Source organism: Mustelus asterias, chromosome 30, assembly GCF_964213995.1.
Source record: "Mustelus asterias chromosome 30, sMusAst1.hap1.1, whole genome shotgun sequence".
Lineage (NCBI taxonomy): Eukaryota > Metazoa > Chordata > Chondrichthyes > Carcharhiniformes > Triakidae > Mustelus > Mustelus asterias.
The window spans coordinates 7407013-7412692 of NC_135830.1; the positions used below are offsets into that span (position 1 = coordinate 7407013).

At 42.1% G+C, this 5680-nt stretch overlaps 2 non-coding genes across 2 annotated transcripts; one reads left to right on the plus strand and one right to left on the minus strand.

The window, feature by feature from the left end:
- Positions 1 to 515: 515 nt before the first annotated feature.
- trnan-guu (transfer RNA asparagine (anticodon GUU)) lies at positions 516 to 589 on the plus strand. The gene has a single exon. It is a non-coding gene; the product is annotated as a tRNA-Asn (tRNA).
- A 5019-nt stretch (positions 590 to 5608) lies between these two features.
- trnac-gca (transfer RNA cysteine (anticodon GCA)) lies at positions 5609 to 5680 on the minus strand. Its single transcript has one exon. It is a non-coding gene; the product is annotated as a tRNA-Cys (tRNA).

Consider the following 5680-nt stretch of genomic DNA (forward strand, 5'->3'; position numbering starts at 1 on the left):
ACGCGAGACAGAAGACGAAGGAGCGACAAAACGGAGTCTTGGTATCAACGGAATAGCTGAAGGGTGGAGCATTTGACTGCAGGTTAAGAAGTTCCTGCATTCAAATCTGATGCCTCCTTCCACGCTTAACTGATATTTGTTTTTCAATTGAAAACTGCCCTTCATTGGCTGGAAAGCGCTTTCTGACGTCCGCTGGTCGGGAGAGGTTCGAAATAAATGCAAACATTTCATGATCTTCAATCCCAATCCTCTGTTACTGAGCCCAGTCAGTGGGAACAGTCTGTCCCTCCCTGCTCTATCAAACGGCCCTTTGCCCATGTTAGGAGAAGGGATTAACCATGTCACCACAGCAACACTGTGGGGTAAAACAGTTAAATGTACATGTTTAGATTTGTAAACGATACCATCATTTGGTTTTTCTGTGTCAGGTTTGGTGAAAATTGAATTGGCTTCAAATTTGCAGCCAACAAGCTGACACCCTGATTTAGGATACCATGTGGGCTGTAGTTGCCTCAGTCTCTGTGGCGCAATTGGTTATCGCGTTCGGCTGTTAACCGAAAGGGTGGTGGTTCGATCCCATCCAGGGACGGGTTTTTGCTATTTTTACCCTCTCCATCTGCTTTCATTATCTCTCGGTTTTTGAGTGTCACTGAGGTCCGTGGGCAACACAAGAAAAAACGTATCGTGTGTTTCTGCCTCTACTGTTAGCCGCCGTCAGTTTATTGAACATTTATCTCTAACATATTATTTGTAACAATTTATATATTTCAAATATTATTAAATTCAATGACTGAACTCAAAACTTTAACCCATGTTTGATCTTGAGTTGCCATTTTCCTGCACATTTCCCTTCTTTCTCAGATAGATCAGGAATCTGTCTATCCCAACCTAAAATGTGTTCATTGAGGGAAATACACAGCAAATCGGCAAAGATCAGTGGAATGAGGACTGAGTTAAACTTTCACCAGAATGCTGTTTTTATAATTGCAAAGTCATGAGATTGAGTGCAGGTAGTTCACATTTGAGGCGTTTCAGTTCTTTGAGAGATGAATGCCTGCCGTGTTTTACAAGGTGCGTTTCAATGGATCAGCAATGATGAAATTGGTGGATTTTGGAAATTGAAATTTACACGTGAACAGCTTGTGGGACTATTTCATTTATCATTGCCGTCTTGCGGTGTGTTTTATGTTCTGATAAAACCTGTATTTATAATACAAGCATTAGATTATGGAAATTTTCAGCAGGTTTGGCAGAATCTGTGGACACGCATCGAATTCTAAACTCTTCCATGTGTCACCTGTGTTTCTGCAGTGTACTGATTACTGTGTTCGAAATAACTGACAAAACCTTTTCAAAACAGCTGTCCCATCTCTACGTGTTATTAAATCTTAAGGAATCACATTATCTCACAGCCATGTGGTATTTACACTTCCCCAATGCTTGAATAATATTCTGCAACTGCCGTCATGGAGAAAGCGATACAATTCAGGACAAATGTTATTTTCTGAATCTTATGTTAGATCAATGACTCTGCCACATGGCTAAGGTTTTCAACCGAATTATAATTCTACAAAACAAGGATTTAAATTGCAATCAGACTGTACGGCTTGCTATTCTAGGCCGGTCACATTGGTCATGAGCAGAGTTTTGTAGGAGTTAACATGTTCACTTCATTGGCTCCACGATTCAAAATAAGGTTGAAACATAATCGAAAATATTATTATTTTTTTAATTTTCCCCGAAATTGAATTAAAGCATTCTTAGAGAGTTTAAAAGATTTAGAATGAAGTTTTAGAAGCATAGAGCAAGACGAAAAGATAGAGTTAGAAGGTATACTGGTCACTGCTTCCAAGAGGTCGCCTCGCTCGGGCGCCATCTTGCATCAATTCTGTAGCGGCATAGAGGTCTGTGAATCTTCAGCTGATGAAGACATTGAAGGTTGAGGTGGAGAGTTGTTGGAATCTAAGTGAATGGAGGGCTGTTGGTATAAGCTGGGAAATTGGGGTTGAGGCTGTGGATCTGACTTGATTCTGTCATGGAGGAGGCTCAATGGTTCATGTGACCCTATTCTACTCCATTGATGCTGTTCATTGGCAATACCAGATACGGCATCAATAGGTTCTGCTGGTACCATTGATGAGCTCAGGGCAGTAATGATGTGGAGTTGCCGGCGCTGGACTGGGGTAGGCACAGTAAATAATCTCACAGCACCAGGTTAAAGTCCAACAGGTTCATTTGGTAGCACAAGCTTTCGAAGCAAGCCTCTTCATCACGTGAGTCACCTGATTCGGACAGTGCTCCGAAAGCTCGTGCTACCAAATAAACCTGTTGGACTTTAACCTGGTGCTGTGAGACTACTGACAGGGCAGTGATAGTAGTTGAAGCGTGTGATCGAATCTCATCACCGTTATATGTCCAGTTCCTTAACTTTATGAAATACCTTTGTTATCGCACAAATTCCAATGGAGCGCAAATGTAAATTATTGTTTGCAATTGATGGGTTTGTGGAACCAGTTTCCTTGAATCATTGCATCGCAATGTTTCTGTGGTGTAGTGGTTGTCACATTCGCCTTACACACGAAAGATCCCTGGTTTGATCGCGGCAGAAATACTTTCATCATAAACAGAAAAGGTTGGAAGGTCTAAAGAGACATGACAGCATCTGTGGAGAGAGGAAAGAGCCAAACTTTCAAGTCTGGATGACCCTTCGTCAGAGCTCCGGACTCGAAACGATGGCTCTATTCTCTCTCGACAGCTGCTGTCAGACCTGCTAAGATTTTCCAGCATTTTTCTATTTTTGTTTCAGGTTCCAGCATCCGCAGTATTTTGCCTTCACAAAAAATAACAAAAGCTTTTAATTTCAGAGGGATTCGACTACTGGAATTATTTGCGCGTTTGTCACTAAACATGAACTGACCGACTGAGTATTCCCAGTATTTTCTGATTGTAAAGTGAGGAATCACTGAGCGAAAGGGGAAAAAAAAGGATTTTTGTGATAGGGCACAAAGCAGGATGGATTACATGACACCATGAATGGTGGAAAAGACAACATCGAGGAAGTGATGGTGGAGCCTGGGTGGTCTAGTGGTTCAGAGTCAATGTTTCCATAGCTATGGCCCGGAATTGATGATAAACTGTAAACTAAACAGAGCACTTTGCTCAGCACGGACTGAATTTCTGGAGATGAAAGTATCTGAACATAAAGGAAGAAAGCATAATTTGCTTCAGTTGGTCATAAGATGTTAGAATGACTGTGTGACAATGTCAGTAGCGAAAGTGACTTGAAATGAAGCGGTGGAGACAGAGATGGTTATCAAAGAATTTCAAATCTCTGATATTAGCTTCCCTGGCATGCCGTGGTCAGGTTTCATCGCCATGTTCCACGTTGGAGTACCAGGCAAGTAGCGAATAACTTCTTATTTAACTCTTCATTAAACGAAAGCACGCCTCACAGTGTCTGTTAAGGGAGAAACAAGATCAATCTTCAGCTGTATGAATTGTATTAGAGCCGGAAAAATCAGAGATGTAACAATACAAACTCTGAAGAAGAATGACACGGCAGACATTTATCACAAAAACAACTGACACACATGTCAAATTCTTCCTCTTTCAAGTCTCATCGATTGACGCCTTGTTCTCCACCTCGGATATTTCCACATCCATCAAATATCACCCACCTGAAAATTCAATCTCTTCTTCGCTCCACTGATGATGATACACCAACTCCACGCTGGGCGCAGGAATTGGCTCCATAGCTCAGTGGTTGCATCAGTTGGACAGTTTAAAGTTTATTTATTAGTGCCACAATTAAGCTTACATTAACACCGCAATGAGGTTTCTGTGACAAGTACGTCATCGGCAGAACCGGCACCTTCTCGGGAAAATTGACAGCTAATTTAGCATGGCCAATGTACCTAACCAGCACATCTTTCACTCTGTGGGAATAAGAAGGGGCACCCGCAGGAAACCCACGCAACACGGGGAAAGCATGCAGACTCTGCACAGACAGTAACCAATGCCGGGAATTGAAACCGGGCCCCTGGCGCTGTGAGGCATCAGTGCCACCATGTTGCCCAGAAAGATCTTATCTTGTTCATAAACGGAGAAAGAGCAGACAATGTTTGTAAAGGTGACCTAGTTCTTTTTTAATTGATTAGAAATGGGTGTCGCTGCCGGCCAGCATTTATTGCCCATCCTGGTTGCCCTGGGACAGTTAGGATCAAACACTTTGCTGCAGCTCTGGAATCAATGTAGGCCAAGACGGATAAGGGACGGCAGATTTCCTTCCGTAAAGCACATTACCGAACTCAATGTTTGTTTTTCCGACAATCGACAATGGTTTCATGGTCATCAGTAGATTCTTAATTCCAGATAGTTTTTATTGAAAAACAATTCTACAACGTGCCGTGGCAGGATTCAAAAGCGGGGCCCCATAAAATTGGATGAGTTTCTGGATAAATAATCTCGCGATAATATCACCAGGCCATCGTCTTTCCTAATATAAGCGTTTGTCTTGAGAGATTTGGGTGTGTTTGTACAAGGAACGCAGGAAGATAGCATGGTGGTGCAGCAAACAATAGGAAGGGAATAGCATTTTGGTTTTTATTGCCAACAGATTGCTGTACAAGAATAAAAACACCAATTTACATTTATACAGGGTTTTGTTGGGAGCAAGTGTGAAATATTCGGTGCAGTTCTGATATCCACAATGCTTTTTATTTTAGAAAAAGGCTACCCTTCCAATGGAGACGGTCCACTGGGTAGGTTCCTGTGATGAGAGAGTTCTCCTGGGATGAGAGGCTGTGTAAATTGGGCTGAAATTCCCTGGAGTTTAGAAGACTGAGAGACAATTTTATTGAACCTACAGAATACTGAGAGATTGTTTCCCAGTCTCAGATGAGGACTCATCGGAGAACTGACACAAACACATCCAGCCAAGACTCTAATTCTTAACTTTAATTGCATATTTGAAATGAATATATATTATACCTTGTGATATGGATGATATGAATATTCATTAAATAAATAATGTTGACAACACCTGACAACAGTCGAGCGGCAACACTTGAGAAATATTTTTATTGTTGCCGCGGTTCACAAGCCGGAACTGCGCGACAATGAATGCTTATGGGGAAAATAAAAGTACAACGACCGCCTCTGGATGGTACTGAGCCACCAAACATTTGCTTAAAGTCGAACGCAATAACGAATTCCGCAATTAAGACGAAGGCACACTATATTAGGGTGTCAACGAGTGCTGTTATATATCCAACCCCAATTCTCTTTTTTAAAAACATAGTCGAGAACTACAACATGACCACATCGTTTACAATACTATGCAAACCCCTTTGACTACTTTACCCCCCACAGTGTTGCAGCGATGTAGGGGTTTCCCGCTTCTCCCAACATGGGAAAGGGCCGTTTGATAGAGCAGAAAGAGACAAACTGTTTCTATTGACGATTGTCAGTAACCAAAAATTGGGACTGAAGGTAATTTATGAAAGACAGAATTGTATTTCTGTGACGCCTTTCCCGGTTGGTGGACGTCACAATGCGCTTTGCAGCCAAAGAAAGACAGTCACAATTAGAAATAAGACAAAGATAAGGAAGGGGGCACTCGGATTTGAACCGAGGGCCGTTTGATCTGCAGTCAAACGCTCTACCACTGAGCTACACCCCC